At 43.0% G+C, this 24609-nt stretch overlaps 1 long non-coding RNA gene across 1 annotated transcript in view; it reads right to left on the reverse strand.

The window, feature by feature from the left end:
- The window catches only part of LOC124798702, a 436588-nt gene that overhangs the window by 370306 nt on the left and 41673 nt on the right, over positions 1-24609 (reverse strand). Inside the window, exon 2 of the long non-coding RNA XR_007016971.1 lies at positions 3949-4112. This is a non-coding gene — a long non-coding RNA (uncharacterized LOC124798702). The remainder of the gene's footprint in view (positions 1-3948; positions 4113-24609) is intronic.

Here is a 24609-nt window from a genome sequence, read left to right on the forward strand (position 1 = left end):
TAGTCAAAAAATCATGACCATTTTGAAGTCTCTGAAGAAGTTTTGGCCGATGGTTCTTCTCTGAAGTTTGTGGCCTTTGGTCCATAAACGTGAGACTTAGCGGACATAAACGTTTCGACAACCTAATGTTTGAATCATTTCTGACACTGCACTATGTCCTACAGCAACTTTTACAGCGATTTCATCCGCTGTGACGCGCCTGTCTTCTCTAGTACAGCTCGTGAAGTCTTTCCTTGTTGCGCTCCGTGGAGGCAGTTCGCGGGCGACCGCTACGAACCGCATATTTGATACTAGTGTTTCCAACTTTTGAATGTTTCACTCACCTCCTAGCACTGCTGTTACTCTTCCAGACTTCTCCATAGGCACACTGAAGTCAGCGGTGAATTCTAGCAACCCATTTCCCTTTTTAATAAGGAATTCAATGACAGCACGCTACCGAAACGAAACATGATGTCAGCCATTTTGCAAGTACTGCCTGTGGTCACGTGATAAATGATAAAGGCGTCATAATATGGCAACATGAGTGTAATTTCTATAGATTGCGATCGTGGCATCATTTTGTTACATTTTTTATATTGGAATTTTAACAATGGATTCCTCATGACTTTGAGTGTGACCTACGTACTTTTCTGACCGCGTCGTGTGTTCGCATCGCTGCCAGACGGATTTCAATACCAAAGCGTGCAGTGATGATAGTGTTTTGTCTCTTCGGTGTATGATGAATCAATACCTCGCTACTCAAAGGCAGTTCGTTGTAATCAACTTAAACGCTTTCTCAAATCTATGAATGCTAATCTGGGTGGCAATCTATACTGATTGTTCTCTCCTACAATTTCATTCATGACTTGCAAATGGGCTATTGTCTCATATCCAGCTTTTTCCTATGCCTGACTAAAATCTTTTCTACAAGCCTTCACACACCATGGACTACCAGGTACGCAACCGTGGATAATACTTTGCAAGGAAAACAGCCTTGGTTGCGAGGGACATAATACTTTTACTAACGCGTTTCGGCCTTCTGGAGCATCATCAGAATTTTTTAAAGAAATGCAAATTCTGCTGCATATTAAAATTTTCTGAAGAAGTCCCATAAAGGCGAAACGCCTCAATAAATGCATTGTTTCTCCTGCAACGAAGAGTTTGTTTTTCGAAATTATTTTTTTCTATCTGGGAAATGATCGTTTTAGTGTAAGTTGGACGTTATAGAGAGGAGGCTGAAAGGTCTGAATCTAATATTTTATGTTTTATCTTTACCCTTATATGACACGCCAAGAAGACCAAGAAAATTTTATGCAAAGGTTTCGTGGCGAGAAACTGCTTTCCCATATTCTGTAACTAATTTCCCATATTCTATAATTAATTTTGCAAGTTATTTTTTTATGCTTTTTCCTCCTGTCCTAATCATTTTCTTTGAAACTTCGTCCTCTCTCAGTTTTTAGAACTACATGTTACCTGTCCAAAACTAAACTGACACCTAGTGAGATTATTTAAAAATGGACCTTACATTACATAAAACATCCACATGAAATCTACAGGCAACTTAAGAGGTTGTACAAGTATCAAGCACACGATACATCACTCCAGACCGACTGAAGTATGATATGGTTTGACTGCTTTTAAAGGAACTTATTGAGACAGATATTAATAATTATTTGAGATTTCACGGTTAACGTCCAGCTGAAAATTCTGAGAAAAGATAATGTACTGAAGAATAGTTGAGAACTTGTAAATGTATGAACTTGTGAGTCAGTTAAAATTTTGGATTCCAGAACGACCTGTTCACTGGGCAGTGCAACATGTCGCAGAATATGATAAAATTTCTCCTACTGGGATTTTTATTATTTATAAAACTCACTTGACCGAGAAAATCAAAACATCCTATTGGAGAAACGAAGATTTACGGGTTAGAAGACACAGTAACTGTTGGTAACGGAGCTAGCTCAAGGGAAAATGTCATAGTAGACCATGCAGGCAGTTTCCATACCGAATTACATTTTAATTTGGAACTTAGTACTACTAGTGACCCACAAGGCTGAGTATTGTGTCCACTATTGTTCTTACTTTATGCAAGTAACCTCTCATCTTTTATCGATAAAGCACAGGTACTTTTCTTTGCTGCTGATGTAAGCATCACATCAACTAGCGACAGAAGGTATGATAAGCGAAAGTTTCATAAAAAATATTTATTTGTCTTTTTTAATATCGTATGGAGTAATACTGTAGGTGAATTCCACAGTTAGACACAACGTCAACATTTTGGAGAGACATGGTGCAAAGGTAAATTTGTTTTATATCCCCACATCTCATGTATGCAAATGTTTAAATAGACATGTTAACAGTACGCAATACATTACTCTATTCGAAGATGGAAGTTTGCTTTAGATAGGCGTCCTCAATATGACAATAACAGGTGATGTCAAAGTCTATAACAGGGTGCATAAGTTGTGCCAACTGTCCGTAACTTAACCTTACTACTGAACAGAGGGAAACAGAGTAATAACCATAATATTTTTACAGTAATTGAATCACAGCTCTGCTTTGCACAGACTGCGTAGTGCGTAGTCGTCATCATCTCTCTGTGACACGTTTCTCGTTTAACGAGTGACTGAAGAATTTTTGTCCTCCTCGAAAATCTGTTTCTAAAGCTTTAAATGCATCGTGGACGTCGAGCTGCTGTTTAATTACTTTAAACGTCTACAGCAGCGCGACGCCTTTGTTGCTTACAGTAAATACGGATGAAACAAATAAAGAGGATCTGGACACTTCGCTCGAGAACTGCAAGGCATAGATACACAGTGACAGCGATGTGAATATCTATCTGAAAATACCTTCGAGTGACAACGCCTTTTGACTCACAGATTAATTTATGAATACACAGAGTTACTAAATGTAATTAAGGATAACATTTAAATGGCCAACATATAGATACGAGGGTAATGCCAAAAGTAAGGTCTCCTATTTTTTTATAAGTACATAGACCTGTTTATTTCTACAGTGGTTTACATCAGTGTACAGCTTAAACATTTAGCTATTTTTCGACATAGTCACCATTTCTGTCGATGCGTTTTTGTAGACGCTGTGGCAGTTTTTGTATGCCCATGTCATACCAGCTCGCCGCCATGCTCTTCAGAAAATTGTGAACCTTTTCTTTCACCTCGTCGTCGGAGCTGAATCGCTTTTCGGCCAAATGTTCTTTTAACCTAGGAACTGGGAGCCAAGTCAGGACTATAGCGTGGGTGGGTGATTAAGTTCCACTGAAACTGTTCCAGGAGATCAATGGTTTGCCGCGCGATGTGTGGGCGAGCGTTGTCATGGAGAATGTGTACGCCCTTGCTCAATATTCCTCTTCTCCGGTTCTGAATTGTCCGTTTGAGTTTTTTCAGAGTCTCACAGTACCTGTCAGCGTTAATTGTTGTCCCAGCAATTCAGCTCCGATGACGAGGTGAAAGAAGAGGTTCATAACTTTCTGAACAGCATGGCGGCGAGCTGGTATGACATGGGCATACAAAAACTGCCACGGCGTCTACAAAAATGCATCGACAGAAATGGTGATTATGTCGAAAATAGCTAAATGTTCAGGCTGTAAACTGGTGTAAACCACTGTAGAAATAAACAGGTCTATGTACTTATAAAAAAATAGGAGACCTTACTTTTGGGATTACCCTCGCACATTTTCTCTAAGTAAATGTACTATTTCTACTACCCCATTGACATATTCCCCAATATAGCGAGTTATTACCTTTTTAAAAGAAAGAAAGAAAGACAGAGATAGAGAATTGCATAATTTCTAACGAGATAGGAGATAGCAGGATGTACAGAGATGCTGCAGAAGAGTTTAGAGGTAGTCATAGCAAAGTTGGAACTGCTGAAGAAAACAGTTTAGAGCTAGCCATAACATAGTTGGAACTGCTGAAGGAAACAGCCCCCGACTGGAGTGCTGTGACTTACAGATGAGTGTGGTGGCCTCGAAGCAGACGGGGACGAAATCGCGTGGCGTTGCTTCCAGTGTCAGACCCGAATGAGGAACTGTGGAGTTGCAGTCGCACTACCTGCTGGCTGACGTGGACGAGGTCACGTGATGGACCGCGGACACGGGGAAGCCTCTCGCGAATCTGCAACCGTAGGTAGTGTTGCACAATTAGGCCACGTGGTCTGGTGGACGCTGTTCGGCTCAGGCGCAGTCATAGGTGTCGGCGATGCTGTCGTTTATCACACTAATAAAGTCATAAGAAGATCAAAACAAATTGCTAAACGATTTAGAAAAGATATCTGTACGGTGCGAAAATTGGCAAGTGACCCTAATTAACGAAAAGTCTGCAGTCATCCACATGAGTGCTAAAAGGAATTGCAATTACGAACAACTTAAACTGGAAGGAACACAAAGAAATTGTTGTGGGGAAGGCTACCCAAAGACACCGTTTTATTGGTAGGACACTTAGGAAACGTAACAGATCTACTACGGAGACTGCCGACACTACGTTTGTCCGTCCTCTTTTGGAATACTGGTGCTCGGTGTGGGATCCTTACCAGATAGGACTGACGGAGTACATCGAAAAAGTTCAAAGAATGGCAGCACGTTTTGCATTATTGCGGAATAGGGGAGAGAGTGCAACTGAAATGATATAGGATTTGGGGTGGATATCATTAAAACAAATGCGTTTTTCGTTGCGGCGGAATCTTCTCACGAAATTCCAATCACCAGCTTTCTCCTCCGAATGCAAAAATATTTTATGACGCCGACCTATATAGGGAGAAACGATCACCGTGATAAAATATGAGAAATCACAGCTATACAAGATGAACCCTCTGCCAGGCACTTAAATGTGATTTTCAGAGTATCCTTGTAGATTTAGATGTAGGTGTAGATTGCATACTTTGCAGCCACCTTCTGTACTATACTGTCGCAGTTTCTTCTATAGTATTGGTCGAAGTTTCATCGAGGTATGTAACTTGGTTCAAATCGTTCAAATGGCTCTGGGCACTATGGGACTTAACTTCTGATGTCATCAGTCCCCTAGAACTTAGAACTACTTAAACCTAATTAACCTAAGGACATCACATACATCCATGTCCGAGGCAGTATTCGAGCGTGCGACCGTAGCGGTCGCGCGGTTCCAGATTGTAGCGCCTAGAAACGCTCGGCCACCCCGGCCGGCTATGTAACTTGGTAGTGACACATCATGCAAAAGTCACTTTCATCCTTGACTTTTACGCACCGGTATGCTACAAACGGGTGTTATTTACAACAAAACGCAAATTCTACTGAAAAATACTCACACGTTATGAAATTTTACATGGTCGTTTGCTTTATACTGTATTAGACTGAAACTTCGTGGCTGATTAAAGCTGTTTGCCGGACCCAGACTCGAACTCTGGAAGATAGGCGACGAGGTACTGGCAGGCGTCAAACATTGGCGACGGGTCGTGAGTCGTGCTTGGGTAGATCAGCTGGTACAGCACTTGCCCGCAAAAGGCAAGGGTACACAGGAATTGAAACGTGTGCTTAGTTCAAATGTTCGTGAATTCCTAAGGGACCAACCTGCTGAGTTAATTGGTCCCTAGACTCACACACTACTTTAAACTAACTGAAACTAACTTACGCGAAGGGCAACCCACACACCTATGCCCGAGGGAGGACTCCAACCACCGGCGGGAGAGGCCGCGCAATTCGCCTTTAGTCGCACGGCCACTCCGCACAGCCGTGTGCTTAGTGAAATGGTGCATGGGGGCTTAATTATTTATGATGCAAATAATTTTAATTTTTAGATTTAGTAGCTGTCTGTTCGGTTACGCTGTCTCGTAACCGGTTGGCCCTGACTAGTATTAGTACGCAATCTGACTGCATAGAATAACAACAAAGAATGAACGGAAATTTCCGTTACCACAATTAATTAATTAAGTCCCCAGCAACTATAAAAGCTACGAAACAAAAACTACGAACAACAAAGCACAAGTGTAACTGTTCTGTGTGTGGAAGTGTGATTCAACGTACACATCTGGCACGGTTCTTCCTCAATAAGACAAGACATTTTAAATACCATTTACACTGAATTAATTAAATAAAACTGAAATACTATAATTGCACATAGAAACCCGAATTACAGTCTAATACATGAACACAAGCCAGATGCTTTGTTGACTGAACCTGTGACCAAGAGGCATTGTTAGTTAGGAAATTTAAAAAAAAATAAAAAATGTTTTTTACCTTCATATATATTGACTAAAAGTACACTCTGATCATTACAACATCTCCATTCGAACAACGTCTGCTCTCTAGCCCATCAAAACAACTGCACACAACATGGCCTCAAATAGGACAGCTATCAACAACCTCTCAGCAAAGCACTAACCACCACAACTTCTGAACAAGCACTGCCAGTGGAGGCGGCGGAATAAAACTCTTTGGCGCAATCTCTGGCGCTGTGACTCAGTGTAGCCACCTTTCAATGGAACGAGTGCCATTAATACACACATAAACAAAAAGTAAATCTGTGGTAATGGTCTGTGCAGCAAGTGCATGTGCTGCTTTGCTAAATGTTAATTTGCGCAAGAGGCTCTTCAAGAGACAGAAGAGTTTTTCTATCTCGTAAGAAGTAAAGGTAAAAAACGAAGATGTAGTAGTTTATCGTAAATCACCGGAGCAACGACGGGTCCTAACGATTGGAAAAGACGGCTGGTCATCCCCGTTTTCAAGAAGGGGACACATAATTACAGACCTATATCGTTGACATTAGTCTGCTGTAGAATTACGGAACATGTTTTATGCTCAAGAATTATGACAATTTTTGGGGAAGGAAAACCTTCTCCTTAAAAATAAACACGGGTTCCGCAAACAGAGATCTTGAGAAACTCAACACGCTCTGTACCTCCATGAGCTTCATAGCGCTGTAGACAACGGCACTCGGGTTGAAGCCGTATTCCTTGACATCAGGAAGGAATCTGACACTCTCCCGCACTGCCGTTTAGCGAAAAAATACGAGCTCATCGAGTATTGGAACAGATTTGCGACTGGATTCGAGACTTCCTTGCACATAGAGGTCAACACGCTCTTAACGGAACAAAACTGACAGATGTAAAAGTAATTTCCGAAGTACACCAAGCAACTGTGACAGGACCGTTGTTGTTTACAATGTATACTGGGTGAACATTAACAAAACCGAGAAACTGAAGGGACGGATTCCTGACTGGATGTGGAGGAAAAAAGGTCCGATGAACTTACACCCGGAAACGCATCGTTGCCACGGTAGATGGCGCTGATGAATGGAAGTTCCTCTGACCACGTGGCGTGTGTTCCCCGCGTGTAGCAGCCTGTCTGATTGACGCTGCGTGCTGTAAGCAGCAGAATGGTCCGGTATTCACGTCAGGAACAACCTAAGATGGTGTTTGTGTACGGCCAGGCAGATGGAAACGGTCGAGAGGCAGCACGGCTATATCAAAATAAGTACCCTCACAGACGCCAACCACATCACACAACTAATATTTTTTTCATAATGCGGGGCCACAGTCATAACATATTTCTTTAAAGTCAGTACCGCCATTAGACTGTTGTTTATTTACAGTGTTACATTTACACTTACACAGTAATGATTTCGGCTTCAAAGTGCCACTACCAAGTGTTTTCTGAAAGCAGGGTAGACAATAACAGTGAAATACGTAACAAGTGATATAACCGTATAGCCCGCCCGGTTGGCCGTGCGGCCTAACGCGGGCGGGAAGGAGTGCCTCGTCCCCGACACGAATCCGCCTGGCGGATTTGTGTCGAGGTTTTTAGGCGGTTTTCCATCTGCCTCGGCGAATGCGGACTGGTTCCCCTTATTCCGCCTCAGTTACACTATGTCGGCGATTGCTGCGCAAATAGGTTCTCCGCGTACGCGTACACCACCATTACTCTACCGCAAACATAGGGGTTACACTCGTCTGGTGTGAGACGTTCCCTGGGGGGTCCACAGGGGGCCGAACCGCACAATAACCCGAGTGGTTCGGTGTGGGGCGGCGGAGGGGTGAAGTGGACTGCGGTAGTCGTCGTGGGGTTGTGGACTACTGCGGCTGCGGTGGGGACGGATCCTCTCCGTCGTGTCTAGGTCCCTGGTTAACATAGAATAGAATCGAATAGATATAACCGTGTAACAATCCATATTTGTGATGCTTACTTACAAGTGTTATAAATTGCCTAAGATGTCATACTGTCGTATTAAAATACACTATTAGACACATTGTCTAAGAGTCGATATTTCTGGCAGAGCCTACTGCTTTGTTTCATTACTGAGTACACCATCTTGACTGAATGACAGTTGGCTACGTGTCAAATTGTCTTGGTCAATGAAATTCCTGTTACAAGCAGGTAATTTTGTTTTATTTGTCTTTGGGCTCAGTGTCCGGTAGGATAGGAAAGGTTAGGAACAATTTATTTTATTTGGTGGTTGTTACATCTTTGCAGTACCTGTTTATCTTAGTATACAATGAAGTAGCCTGCTAATAAACATAAACAGTAACAAACCTCTCGATAATATTCGCTGCGTCCATAAACATAAAAGTCCAGCAAGTCATTGATGTTGTTTAAAGACGTTTTAGTAGGTAAATATACAGCTTTGTACGTGAAATTAACACATGGCTAACTCTAAGTTGTGTAATTTTGCCTCAATTCAGAATAAATACAATACAGTACAATTACTTGTTCTACTCACTACTCACTGCTACTTGAAACAGGAATTTCTTTGACCACGAGAATTTTACAACTGTCATTCAGTCAAGATGGTGTACTCAGTAATGAAACAAAGCAGTAGGCTCTGCCAGGTATATCGACTCTTAGACAATGAGTCTAATAGTGTAATTTAATACGACAGTATGGCATCTTAGGCAATTTATAACACTTGTAAGTAAGCATTACAAATATGAATTGTTATACGGTTATATCACTTGTTACGTATTTCACTGTTATTGTCTAACCCGCTTTCAGAAAACACTTGATAATGGCACTTTGAAGTCGAACTCATGATTGTGTAAGTGTAAAAGTAACACTGGAAATAAACAGCAGTCTAATGGCGGTTCTGACTTTAAAGAAACATCACACATTTCAAGCCTTTTTTGGCCCTTTGTTTGATCATGGGTCCTCTCAGACAGACTAACATGCAGGGAGGCGGCGGTCTGTGCCTACACCAGGGCCGGGTTCTACAGAATATTGAAAAGAATCCTAGTACTAGCCATACATGTGTCCCGCCAACATAGTGTAAGCTAAAGTACGATTATGTGTATCCTGTATGGCAACCGTTATTATGCCTGGCACCTGCAACGAATGCAAGGATAACCAGTAACGAACTTCCCTCTTTGGGGAGGATTTTGCCGGTGGTTTTTGCACCAGACCATCACAATTGTTACAGTTATGGCATTTCTGACATCAGTCCTCCTTACCGACAAAACATTGTGTTGCTTACAGTACGCTGCTTTAATCACACAGCCTGCAACAAAGGAACACACGGCATGTAGTCAGAAGAACTTTCATTTGTCAGCGCCATCTACCGTGGCAACGACGCAATTCCGGATAAGTGTTCACAAGACTTTTCTTCCATTTCCATTCAGTAATCCGACCCTGCAGTTTGTCGGTTTTATTAATGTTCGCCCTGTATAAATGATCTAGCAGAAAGCGTCGGATGCTCTTTAGGACTGTTGACAGAAGACAGTACTGATTTGCAGAATGACTTGCAGAATGCCAGAAGACAGTATCGATTTGCAGAATCACCTGCAGACTATTGAGGAACGGTGCAGTCTCTGGCACTTGACCCTGAAGGTAAATAAATGTAGCATAATGCGCATACATAGGAAAAGAAATCTACTACTGTACAGCTACACTATTGATGACAAGCCGCTGGAAACAGTATCTAGCAGAAATATCTAGTAGTAACTATCCAGAGCGACCTTAAGTGAATGACCACATAAAACAAATATTGGGAAAAGCACATACCAGACTCAGATTTATAGTAAGAATCTTAAGGAAATGTTACTCATACACATAGGAAGTAACTATTAAGGCACTTGTTCGACTGATTCTTGAGTATTGTTCATCAGTCTGGGACCCCTGCCAGGAAGGACTGATAGAAGAGATAGAGAAGATCCAACGAACAGCGGCGCGATCCTTCACGGGGTCGTTTAGCCGGCGCAAGAGCGTTACGGAAATGCTCAACAAACGTTATAAGACAGGCGTTGTGCATTACGGAGAGATTTACTACTGAAATTGCAAGAGAGCTCTTTGCTGGAAGAGCTTTTTCCAAAGCTGTTTCACAGAGGAAGACCGCACTGCAGTTCCTTCTCTAAATCCTCGCACAAACGAAAAAATGGCTGACATCGAAATAAGTGTCCAAGGAATAGAAAAGCAACTGAAATCACTCAACAGAGGAAAGTCCACTGGACCTGATGGGATACCAATTCGATTCTACGCGGAGTACGCGAAAGAACTTGCCCCCTTCTAAAAGCCGTGTACCGCAAGTCTCTAGAGGAACGGAAGGTTCCAAATGATTGGAAAAGAGCACAGGTAGTCCCAGTCTTCAAGAAGGGTCGTCGAGCAGATGCGCAAAACTATAGACCTATATCTCTGACGTCGATCTGTTATAGAATTTTAGAACATGTTTTTTGCTCGCGCATCATGTCGTTTCCGGAAACCCAGAATCTACTCTGTAGGAATCAACATGGATTCCGAAAAAAAACAGCGATCCAGTGAGATCCAACTAGCTATATTTGTTCATGAGACCCAGAGAATATTAGATACAGGCTCCCAGGTAGATGCCATTTTCCTTGACTTCCGGAAGGCGTTCGATACAGTTCCACACTGTCGCCTGATAAACTAAGTAAGTGCCTACGGAATATCAGACCAGCTGTGTGGCTGGATTGAAAAGTTTTTAGCAAACAGAACACAGCATGTTGTTCTCAATGGAGAGACGTCTACAGACGTTAAAATAACCTCTGGCGTGCCACCGGGGAGTGTTATGGGACCATTGCTTTTCACAATATATATAAATGACCTAGTAGATAGTGTCGGAAGTTCCATGCGGCTTTTCGCGGATGATGCTGTAGTATACAGAGAAGTTGCAGCATTAGAAAATTGTAGCGAAATGCAGGAAGATCTGCAGCGGATAGGCACTTGGTGCAGGGAGTGGCAACTGTCCCTTAACATAGACAAATGTAATGTATTGCGAATACATAGAAAGAAGGATCCTTTATTGTATGATTATATGATAGCGGAACAAACACTGGTAGCAGTTACTTCTGTAAAATATCTGGGAGTATGCGTGCGGAACGATTTGAAGTGGAATGATCATATAAAATTAATTGTTGGTAAGGCGGGTACCAGGTTGAGATACATTGGGAGAGTCCTTAGAAAATGTAGTCCATCAACAAAGGAGGTGGCTTACAAAACACTCGTTCGACCTGTACTTGAGTGTTGCTCATCAGTGTGGGATCCGTACCAGATCGGGTTGACGGAGGAGATAGAGAAGATCCAAAGAAGAGCGGCGCGTTTCGTCACAGAGTTATTTGGTAAGCGTGATAGCGTTACGGAGATGTTTAGCAAACTCAAGCGGCAGACTCTGCAAGAGAGGCGCTCTGCATCGCGGTGTAGCTTGCTGTCCAGATTTCGAGAGGGTGCGTTTCTGGATGAGGTATCGAATATATTGCTTCCCCCTACTTATACCTCCCGAGGAGATTAGGAATGTAAAATTAGATTCGAGCGCGCACGGAGGCTTTCCGGCAGTCGTTCTTCCCGCGAACCATACGCGACTGGAACAGAAAATGGAGGTAATGTCAGTGGCACGTAAAGTGCCCTCCGCCCCACACCGTTGGGTGGCTTGCGGAGTATAATGGAACAGGGTTGTAACGCCACACACTATTAGGCGGCTTGCGGAGTATGACGTAGATGTAAATGAATTATTAGGGTGACAATGCTGACAACTGCGCTACCGTCGACACAGCATGGTATACATTATTTAAAGCCTGTTTCTACAAATGTGGTTATTTGATATTTAATACGCAAATTGTACCGAAAATGCGTGCTTTTGATAGACCATCATTATGCCATAGCATTTGCACGGAGGTTCGAGTCCTCCCTCGGGCATGGGTGTGTGTGTTTGTCCTTAGCATAATTTAGGTTAAGTAGTGTGTAAGCTTAGGGACTGATGACCTTAGCAGTTAAGTCCCATAAGATTTCACGCACATTTGAACATTTGCACGGTATAATTTCGTAGCCCACAAGTCATATATTAACATTAAAAACATCTGCTGCATGAAGCCTTTACTTACAGATATGTAGTTCCTTGTCAAACAAATCGTAGCTAAAACGATGCATTTTCGAGAGATCTTCAATTTGCTAATGCATTGGGACAGCTTATACTCATACCATGCATTCTACGAGAGAAAAAACCCAAGAAATACGTTAATGTCATACAATATGCGTGCTGCTATGTTGTGCTTGCGACGTACAACTATGTCGCAAACATTGGCCACATTCCTCTCCACGAGCTAAAAATCTGACATGTCAGATTTTTTATTTCACGCGTCGCAGTGTTGTGGAACGTCCACACGGTGACGTCACAAGCTCCTCGTCCACGCGCGTTTTCACGTCCCGTGAGAGGGCGGCTTTAGGATCGTTTTACGACCAAATAAATAGAAAGTGCAGGAGTAGAATAGATTCTTAACTATAATAAGTTTTATGCTTCTCTCCACTAACTGGTCAAATTTTCTTCGGAGACGCTAGCTTCATCCAAAATCAAATTCATTAGACATATGCGATCACGGTCGTATTAACGCATTAACCGATTAGAAAGTGGGGAGGTAACACAGTTACAAGACTTTTATCAGCGACGGAATGTCACACCATCCGCAGTGCTCCAAAGCAACTAGTGTAACATTCTAAGGGTGTAACTAACATTTTGTACGGTGAGTTTATTAGGACATGAGTCGTTCCTGAAAACTGCAGCTGAAGCGGTAGTTAGATTGGATTGTTTGGGGGGAAGAGACCAAACAGCGAGGTCATCAGTCTCATCGTATTAGGGAAGGACAGGGAAGGAAGTCGGCCGTGCCCTTTCAAAGGAACTATCCCGGCATTTGCCTGGAGCGATTTAGGGAAATCACGGAAAACCTAAATCAGGATGGCCGGACGCGGGATTGAACCGTCGTCCTCCTGAAGCGGTAGTCGAAGGAAAGAATCGAAGGGGCGCGTCTAGACGAGCGTAAACGAAGCACATTGTTCATGAATCATCATGTAGGTTGCAGCAATTTCGCTTAACTACAGGCGGTAGCTGGTAAACAGCACGAGGGAGGCCTCACATCAAATCAACTTCAGAGCAGATGGCCGTAAAAGAAGGTAGTGAATTCTTATGTCACCCCATTTGGTATTGGTTTATAGTCTATAAACATTTAATCCACGCATCACGTTCATTTTTGTTGCAGAAAACAGCGGTTTATGCAGCCACGAACACAAATACTCTCTTCCCTTATCTGATTTTAGGAAATCGCCTTGAATAGGGGATCTCAGGTTGATTCCGTGTTTCTGGATTTCCGGAAAGCTTTTGACACCGTTCCTCACAAGCGACCTCTAATCAAGCTGCGGGCCTATGGGGTATCGTCTCAGTTGTGCTACTGGATTCGTGATTTCCTGTCAGGAAGGTCGCGGTTCGTAGTAATAGACGGAAAATCATCGAGTAAAACTGAAGTGATATCAGGTGTTCCCCAGGGAAGCGTCCTGGGACCTCTGCTGTTCCTGATCTATATAAATGACCTGGGTGACAATCTGAGCAGTTCTCTTAGGTTGTTCGCAGATGATGCTGTAATTTACCGTCTAGTAAGGTCATCCCGAAGACCAGTATCAGTTGCAAAGCGATTTAGAAAAGATTGCTGTATGGTGTGGCAGGTGTCAGTTGACGCTAAATAACGAAAAGTGTGAGGTGATCCACATGAGTTCCAAAAGAAATCCGTTGGAATTCGATTACTCGATAAATAGTACAATTCTCGAGGCTGTCAATTCAACTAAGTACCTGGGTGTTAAAATTACGAACAACTTCAGTTGGAAAGACCACATAGATAATATTGTGGGGAAGGCGAGCCAAAGGTTGCGTTTCATTGGTAGGACACTTAGAAGATGCAACAAGTCCACTAAAGAGACAGCTTACACTACACTCGTTCGTCCTCTGTTAGAATATTGCTGCGCGGTGTGGGATCCTTACCAGTTGGGATTGACGGAGGACATCGAAAGGGTGCAAAAAAGGGCAGCTCGTTTTGTATTATCACGTAATAGGGGAGAGAGTGTGGCAGATATGATACGCGAGCTGGGATGGAAGTCATTAAAGCAAAGACGTTTTTCGTCGCAGCGAGATCTATTTACGAAATTTCAGTCACCAACTTTCTCTTCCGAATGCGAAAATATTTTGTTGAGCCCAACCTACATAGGTAGGAATGATCATCAAAATAAAATAAGAGAAATCAGAGCTCGAACAGAGAGGTTTAGGTGTTCGTTTTTCCCGCGCGCTGTTCGGGAGTGGAATGGTAGAGAGATAGTATGATTGTGGTTCGATGAACCTTCTGCCAAGCACTTAAATGTGAATTGCAGAGTAATCATGTAGATGTAGAATAGGTTTCAGCGTTTTTTGTCTCTATCACGTACATATGACAGCAGACGTACAGTGAATTTAGCGGCAGTTTCGTGACATGTCGGTGTGGCACGTAGGAATGAGGAATGCAAATACTCAGCGAACACACTGGGTCATTCAGCTGCCCCTACCGATGCCGTTTTATGCAACCCGCAATGTGACAAACAAAACTATTTTTAAAGCGGAATTATACGAGCCCGTTCGGTAGAGCGCTCCCAGATTAAGGACAGACGTGATGTTTGGGGTGACGCCAACTACACATTGCAAAACAATACTGCAAATACACTGAAGCGCCAAAGAAACTGGTATAGGCATGCGTATTCAAATACAGAGATATGTAAACACGCAGAATACGGCGCTGCGGTCGGCAACGCCTTTTTAAGACAACTTCAAATGGTTCAAATGGCTCTGCGCACAATGGGACTTAACTGCTGAGGTCATCCGTCCCCTAGAACTACTTAAACATAACTAACCTAAGAACATCACACACATCCATGCCCGAGGCAGGATTCGAACCTGCGATCGTAGCGGTTGCGCGGTTCTAGACTGATGCGCCTAGAACCGCTTGGCCGCACCGGCCGGCTTAAGACAAGCGTATGGAACAGTTGTTAGATCGGTTATTGTTGCTACAATGGCAGGTTATCAAAATTTAAATGAGTTTCAACGTGATGTTATAATCGAGGCACGAGCGATGGGACACAACATCTCCTATGTATCGATGAAGTGGGGATTTTCCTGTACGACCGTTTCAGGAGTGTACTGTGAATATCAGTAATCCGGTAAAACATCAAATCTCCGACATCGCTGCGGCCGTAAACAGATCCTGCAAGAACGGGACCAACGACGACTGATGGGAATCGTTCAACGTGACAGAACTACAACCCCTCCGCAAATTGCTGCAGATTTCAATGCTGGGCCATCAACAAGTGTCAGCATGAGAACCATTCAACGAAACATCTTTGATATAGGATTTCGGAGCCTAGGGCCACTCGTGTGCTCTCAATGACTGCACGACACAAAGTTTACGTGAGACGTGGAACTTACTGGAATTAAGGAAAACGTGGAAGGGAGGACCCACCAATGTAACTATCTTGTCACACAACCTGTTTATTTAACAATATATAACCATAATATTTTCTTTAAAAATTTGTACAAATTTGCAAAATTCTTTTGATTTTAAAACTTAAATTGAATAAGCTTTTGCAAAGTAATCTGAAACGATGTGTAGCAAACAATATGAAATAATTACAAGACAGCCGGACGTGCAGCCCGCCCGTTATCGGGTGAAACAGCGGTGTTTACTACCGCGCTGGGCACAAAAAAATGCTTCAAATGGCTCTGCGCACTATGGGACTTAACTTCTGAGGTCATCAGTCCCCTAGAACTTAGAACTACTTAAACCTAACTAACCTAAGGACATCACACACATCCATGCCCGAGGCAGGATTCGAACCTGCGACCGTAGCGGTCGCGCGGTTCCAGACTGTAGCGCCTAGAACCGCTCGGCCACGTGCTGGGCACAGTCTGTCTTATTAAATGCCCTTTTGCAACACATGAAAAATTATATAAGCACCATAGATGACAAAAAAGATTCAATTACTCAAAACAGATGACGTAACTTTTAATTTGAAAGCTGTATGTCGAAAGGTTCGGGGTTGAGACTTGCACCTGTGCTTTAAGGTTAAACAGATTAGGAAACAATATGCCAATGATAAGGCTTACTTCAAAGCAACCAACCTCTTAATTTCAATCAGCAACCAAGCTGCGTCTGGATTCCAACCGTCCCTTCTGACAATTTCATTTTGGCTAAAGCCCTGGACGTTAATATTTTCAAAGTTAAACTGATTGTCAGTTAAGACCGCTCTGAAGGAACGTCTTAAAACATTACTTGTGAACACTTACTACAAGAGAACTCACTGGGCGGAACCTCAAGATCCATTTACAATACACCAATAATGACCCTGTCTTTCAAACACAGCAACGAACAGCTTAGTACAACAGGTTGTTCAGATTATAACTAATAACTGAGAAATGCAATTACAATCAAGGAATTGAACTGGTTAACATCTAAATGTAACCACAAGGTCCCTCTTTTAACGGCAACATATGCCTTAGTACAATTGCCGGCCGAAGTGGCCGTGCGGTTAAAGGCGCTGCAGTCTGGAACCGCAAGACCGCTACGGTCGCAGGTTCGAATCCTGCCTCGGGCATGGATGTTTGTGATGTCCTTAGGTTAGTTAGGTTTAACTAGTTCTAAGTTCTAGGGGACTAATGACCTCAGCAGTTGAGTCCCATAGTGCTCAGAGCCATTTGAACCATTTGAACCTTAGTACAATTGTTCCGGCTGTATTTACAACCAGGAGCTGATTCATTAGAACATCAATGATAGAGTACAAACCACAAAGGAAAGGCAATATAATAGCGGGACAAATTTTCAAACGACAACTAGTGTCTTAGTACAATACTACGGCCTGTATTTACGACCAAAGAGCCGAGCGAGTAAAACTCTGAGCGTCGGATACAAACCAGAAAATAGAGGCAGACAATGACACAAATCACCACGACGATAACAGAATGTTACTCCCCTTTATAGCAAGCAGTTGGATGGATCCACGGTGCGTCGCAGGGGTTACTGAGTGGTGCTGATGAAAGCCGGGTAGAAGAGAGCAGAGAGGCCACGAGGGGTCGTCCGACACGAATGTTGCCAACCAACAGACGGGATGTCGGCCTGCTGCTTGTAGTCGACGCTGACCCCAGTGAAGTACTCCGGTATCTTCACTCTGCGCAGGCCCTCCTTGTGCAGCTCGTGGCTTCATCGGCAAACAAAGACCTTCTAAGACACAACCCATAGATACCAACTCTTCCTCACAGATGTTGGCAATGGGGCCGCAAGATGGACAGTCTATACTACACCTGAGCCAGTGGCGACAGAAAGAACATTCTACTAACTCACTGACGATAAGACTCATTACGCTTTGCCTGGGGCCGTCAACATTAACATTGGATTGTTGATGACTGGAAACATGTTTCCTGGTCGGATGAAATTCGTTTCAAACTGTATCGAGCAGATGGACGTGTACGGGTATGGAGACAACCTCATGAATCCATGGACCCTGCATGTCAGCAGGGGACTGTTCAAGCTGATGTAGGCTCTCTAATGGTGTGGGGCGTGTGCAGTTGGAGTGATATGGGACCCCTGATACGTCTAGATGGGACCCTGATAGGTGACACGTACATAAGCATTCTGTCTGATCACCTACATCCATTCATGTTCATTGTGCATTCCGGCGGACTAGGGAACTTCTAGCAGGACAATGCGATACCCCACACGTCCAGAATTGCTACAGACTGGCTCCAGGAACACTCTTCTGGGTTTAAGGACACTGGTACTTTCCCATCTCAACATTATGTAAAAATCAACACCTATTTCTTTCAGGCACTGTTTATAATGTATATGTCTTACATATTTTTTGTTGATATCAGGTATTGCAGCACACTTTCTAAACAAATTAGAAGTATTTTGAATATTTTTGAAACTGCTTGGGGGTTATTAAAAAATTACAGAAATTGATGCAATTTTTTTTCCAAAATACTTCCTCAAATTGAGGAACCCTTTAATCCAATGTTAAACATTTGAAGGAGACCAAATTTTTATCAAATTTGCATGACATGATGGCTGAGGTTCTAGACCTATTTAATTCCACCTATTGTGTATATTACAAGAATAAAAAAATATCACATCTTACATTTTAATTTTTATAATTTTTCCTAGTAAAAATGTTATTTTTTCTATAATTTAACTGATTCTGCAATAAAGCTTAGGTCTACTACATAAGTATGGACTATTACAACTCACATAAAAAATTGCAACAATGCTTTATAAACTTAAGGAAATATTTGTACCTGAATTTTGAAAATACAACTTGCGGGAATTTGCGAATGAAGATATGAGACCAATTAAACTGTCCCTTGGAACATTCCTGAAGCACAGTCTTCATCCTGCAGCATTTCTTTATCTTCAAGCTTCCTCTTGGCATTCCTTTTAGCACGTCTTGCTTCTTCGGTAACTTGAAGAGCGAATCTTTCAGCTTCATGCACCCGTTGCCTGTCACACGCAAGCAATTGTTCTTCCATATTAGAGCAACAATTTATGCCTAAATTTCTCAGGACTTCCAACCTACCTATCACTCCATCATTGAAACATATCACTGCGTCTGTTACACCAACTTTTAATGTATTTAGTCCTACAAAAACATTCTTCAGTAATCTTTCCCATATGCCATGGTTGAAACTTTCATTTGTATTCTGAGTGCCCCCGTTACAGACATTTACAAATCAAAACAGGGTCACTCAGGTCTCCAAAAACTGGTTTTATTTCATTCATAACAGGCTCAGGAAGAGAATGCTTATGATGTTATATTTTACCACTTTCTTTTGCTTTTTGGTAACCTTACCAAGAATCTGCTCCTTCAGGACAAGGTCCGTGAACAGCTTGGTCATCTGTGGACAACTTATGAAAGTAGGTGGCCCATACAGCTTTTCTCATTGCTGTAACATCATTCAGAGCTGCTGTTCGTCTAATGACCTCGCCATAATAACTCTGAAGAAGGTCTATTTCAGTTTCTGTCAATCTGCCTCGGCCAGGCGGAGATTTTCCATCAGATAGCAACTTTCCTTTCATTTCTCTTCGTAGTTTCCTCAATCTAGCACCCATCCTCTTACATGTCCACAACACTCCAGTTTTATTACCAAGGTATCGCCATAAACATTGAAATCATTAATTTTATTGAAAGCCTTAGCGTCCCCATCACCTAGGTACTTCGTGTATCTAACGTTATAAACGGGCACCGACCTCTGAAATATTTCCAGAGCTCCATCACACTCCATACCTCCACTGTAACTGTCATAATTCTTAGAACACTGATGTTCAATATGCCCTTCAGTGTTACCATGGCAGGTGTGGCAGTACTTAGATAACCACTGAACATCAAGAACTTTTCCATTCTCCAGAGAAGTAGCACAAGGAACGATGTCCTCGACGTTGCCATGTCCCATCAAGTGCAACAGGAATGTTCCTGGTTTCACTAATATTTACAGTTTCTTCTACTGCACGTTTCATAGATGCTTTTGACACAATCGTCAAGGCACCTAAAAGTATTCTTATGTACTTGCTGAACCTACTGGGAGGAGGAGGAAGTTCCATCAAACCACAAAATGTTTGAGCAGCCTCTTTTATCCTTCTCCTATTGCACGCATTGCAAACACTAAGTTCAAATTCACACCATTTGAATTATGCACAAGGTTCGAAGTCATTTTCGAGGCAGATTTATTGCAGGATCTACACAGAACAACTAATTTTGACGCTAAGCCCTTCCTGCTACTTTGTTATTCAGTTATTTCCAGACAGCTTACACCATCACATTGTTTACATTTCGCCACTTCTTTTATCAAAGAAGATAAGATGCCCACATCAACAACAACAAATCCACTACAAACAGCGTCATTGTTAACACAACAATTTGAATCACCAGCAAGCGTGCCATGTGGGAGTTTCTTCCCTGAAGAACTGAGACATAGGTTACTTTAGCTTGCTTTGTTTGTGAAGTGGTTACCACGGAATTTCCTTTTATTGAATCTCTTGATGCGTGGCATAGTTCGTATTTAATGCACACTAAAGGATAAGTACTTCCACAAATATACAGGGTGTTACAAAAAGGTACGGCCACGCTTTCAGGAAACATTCCTCATACACAAACAAAGAAAAGATGTTATGTGGACATGTGTCCGGAAACGCTTAGTTTCGTCAGTATGTACTGTACTTCCTCGATTCACCGCCAGTTGGCCCAGTTGAAGGAAGGTAATGTTGACTTCGGTGCTTGTGTCGACATGCGACTCATTGCTCTACAGTACTAGCATCAAGCACATCAGTACGTAGCATCAACAGGTTAGTGTTCATCACGAACGTGGTTTTGCAGTCAGTGCAATGTTTACAAATGCGGAGCTGGAGATGCCCATTTGATGCATGGATTAGCACGGGGGCAATAGCCGTAGCGCGGTTCGTTTGTATGGAAACAGATTTCCAGAACGAAAGTGTCCCGCCAGGAAGACGTTCGAAGCAATTGATCGGCGTCTTAGGGAGCACGGAACATTCCAACCTATGACTCGCGACTGGGGAAGACCTAGAACGACGAGGACACCTGCAATGGACGAGGCAATTCTGCGTGCAGTTGACGATAATCCTAATGTCAGCGTCAGAGAAGTTGCTGCTGTACAAGGTAACGTTGACCACGTCACTGTATGGAGAGTGCTACGGGAGAACCAGTTGCTTCCGTACCATGTACAGCGTGTGCAGGCACTATCAGCAGCTGATTGGCCTCCACGGGTACACTTCTGCGAATGGTTCATCCAACAATGTGTCAATCCTCATTTCAGTGCAAATGTTCTCTTTAGGATGAGGCTTCATTCCAACATGATCAAATTGTAAATTTTCACAATCAACATGTGTGGGTTGACGAGGATCCGCACGCAATTGTGCAATCACGTCATCAACACAGATTTTCTGTGAACGTTTGGGCAGGCATTGTTGGTGATGTCTTGATGGGGCCCCATGTTCTTCCACCTACGCTCAATGGAGCACGTTATCATGATTTCATACGGGATACTCTACCTGTGCTGCTAGAACATGTGCCTTTACAAGTACCACACAACATGTGGTTCACGCACGATGGAGCTCCTGCACATTTCAGTCGAAGCATTCGTACGCTTCTCAACAACAGATTCGGTGACCGATGGATTGGTAGAGGTGGACCAATTCCATGGCCTCCACGCTCTCCTGACCTCAACCCTCTTGACTTTCATTTATGGGAGCATTTGAAAGCTCTTGTCTACGCAGCCCCGGTACAAAATGTAGAGACTCTTCGTGCTCGTATTGTGGACGGCTGTGATACAATACGCTATTCTCCAGGCTGCATCAGCGCATCAGGGATTCCATGCGACGGAGGGTGGATGCATGTATCCTCGCTAACGGAGGACATTTTGAACATTTCCTGTAACAAAGTGTTTGAAGTCACGCTGGTACGTTCTGTTGCTGTGTGTTTCCATTCCATGATCAATGTGATTTGAAGAGAAGTAATAAAATGAGCTCTAACATGGAAAGTAAGCGTTTCCGGACACATGTCCACATAACATATTTTCTTTCTTTGCGTGTGAGAAATGTTTCCTGAAAGTTTGGCCGTAACTTTTTGTAACACCCTGACCGAAACACCAGAGAAAACCGTACTGGCGACTCTTAGGACGGGCATCCGGTATATAATGTGTCTTGTATATTCGTGGAAGATCCATGGAAATAACGTAAGAGAGATTAGGTCGCGCAAGGAGTCATTTTTGCTTACCTGTACGCAAGCTGGATAGAAAAGAAAGTGGCAAATAATGATATGAAATACCATGCACAGTATAAAAGGTTATGGAGGACGTTAACTTCGGATTTCGTTTCAGATTCATGTTCCACGGTGCGGCGGGCTTGCTCTGACACGCACCGCTGCCGTTGCGTAACTGTCGCACGTGTCATCGCATTGCGCGAGACTGCCATGCTGCAACGGCAGTCACGCGACGACGTGTTGTTTTGCTCACATCCTGACTGAGTCACCCGCATTCACAAATCTACTCATTCTTTTAGTTGTCGGCCGTCCTCGCGCGCTGCTATCACTGAATGAAGTGCTCACGGATATGGAGAAACCAGAGCCGTTGCTAGGTGTTTTGCCGCCCCTGGCGAGAACTGAAAAATGACCCTCATTCTTTTTTACTACCATCCGTCTCCACGATATCCCCCCCCCCCTCCCTTCACCACCGCCATCCAACGGCATAACAATACAAATCTATTATACTTTGTCGTTAATCTAAGATGAGCAAAAGTTCAAAAACGGTTGAAATGGCTCTGAGGACTATGGTACTCAACTTCTGCGGTTATTAGTCACCTAGAATTTAGGACTAGTTAAACCTAACTGACCTACAGACATCACACACATCCATGCCCGAGGCAGGATTCGAAACTGCGACCGTAGAGGTCGCGCGGTTCCAGACTGCAACGCCTAGAACCGCACGGTCACTTTGGCCGGCTGAGCAGAAGTCGTCGTTTTCTGGGGTAGTCCTCAATTTTCATGCTTTGTGCTCTATCCCTTTAAAATAAATCGAGGAGAACAAATATCCTCAGTTTCTTATTTCTTGTCCTCAACTTGTGAAATTTCCCTAAATAGCTGAAACAGAAAGAATGTGCTGAACATTTTAAACTGGGACTAAACTGGTTCAGAATGGTTCAAATGGCTCTGAGCACTATGGGACTTAACTTCTCAGGTCATCGGTCCCCTAGAACTTAGAACTACTTAAACCTAACTAACCTAAGGACACCACCAACATCCATGTCCGAGGCAGGATTCAAACCTGCGACCGTAGCGGTCGCGCGGTTCCAGACTGTAGCGCCTAGAACTGCTCGGCCACCCCGGCCGGCGACTAAACTGGATATACCAGTACAATCAAATTTGTAATCAGTTACTTACTTTACGTAACTGAAAGAAAATGAACTAATAACGATGTTTAGCTATTTTCCGGTGTTACTGAATTTTTCTTTAAATACATAAATTATTCTACACTGATGGCAGACATAACGAAGCACCAACCTAGGTCACCTGGATAATCGTGGTATTTTAAAGTGTCTGTTTCAGTTAATTGTGCTTAGAGTGGAGAATAAATCTTTTTTTGAACAACCACTTTCTTGCGATTAAATAAATAAATGCCTCGTTTGAATTTTGTATTGAGAGTTCTACAACTTTCATTAGCCGTCCCGGTGGCGCAGTGGTGCAGGTGGTTGGGTTCTGATAATTCGTCTGAGATGGGTCCAAATTCGAATCCCGGTGCGGCATGGATGTTGTGTTTATCTAAAGGCATTGGTTCTTTCCTTTCCCTGGAATCAGCCGCTCTAAATTAAGGATGGGCGACTGCTTGTAGCCCATTGAGTTGCTCACGGCACATGCCAAATCAAAAAATTCTTACATTTTTCTGATATTTGTATTTTAACACAGGTAATATTTCACTTAAATTGTAATTTAAACTGTAATTTAATGATTAAATTATAGTATATACAGAAGTCGTTTCTACGATGTTATCGCACCAGGTGAATTTGCTTGAAACTTGACTAATCAGTCAATAACTTCATCAAATTTTTGATGACGTGACGAACTCAAACTCGAACTTTATCACGAAAGACATCATCATTGTTAGTAATAATATGTTTCAGTGTTCAAGATTATGAATGCTTCTACGAGTTCTTATCGTGACAGTGTCCGCCACCGGTAGCTGAGTGGTGCCGACACGGTAGCTCAGCGTGTTCGGTCAGAGGGTTAGTTACACTCTGTAATAAAAAAAAGACTGAGTTAATCGATCAACAACGAACTTAAACTGGTGTCTTACGACGTCAGCCCCGAGCAGATGCAATGAACAAAACCGAACAAAATTAGATTTAAAGCCGGCCGGAGTGACCGAGCGGTTCTAGGCGCTACAGTCTGGAACCGCGAGACCGCTACGGCCGCAGGTTCGAATCCTGCCTCGGGCATGGATGTGCGTGATGCCCTTAGGTTAGTTAGGTTTAAGTAGTTCTGAGTTCTAGGGGACTGATGACCTCAGAAGTTAAGTTCCATAGTGCTCAGAGCCATTTTTTTGAGATTTAAAAAAAGAAAAGAAAGTGCTCAGCGCAACAGAATGTCAATCCTAAGGGCCCGGGTTCAATTCCCGGGTGGGTCGGAGATTTTTCTCTGCTCAGGGACAGGGTGTTGTGTTGTCATCATCTTCATCCTATCACCGTCATCTAATCATCATCATCATCATCATTCCATCCCCATCGACGCGCAAGTCGCCAAAGTGGCGTCAAATCCAAATACTTGCACCCTGCGAACTGTCTACCCGACGGGAGGCCCTAGTCCCATGACAT

This window comes from Schistocerca piceifrons, chromosome 5, assembly GCF_021461385.2.
Source record: "Schistocerca piceifrons isolate TAMUIC-IGC-003096 chromosome 5, iqSchPice1.1, whole genome shotgun sequence".
NCBI classification, from domain to species: domain Eukaryota; kingdom Metazoa; phylum Arthropoda; class Insecta; order Orthoptera; family Acrididae; genus Schistocerca; species Schistocerca piceifrons.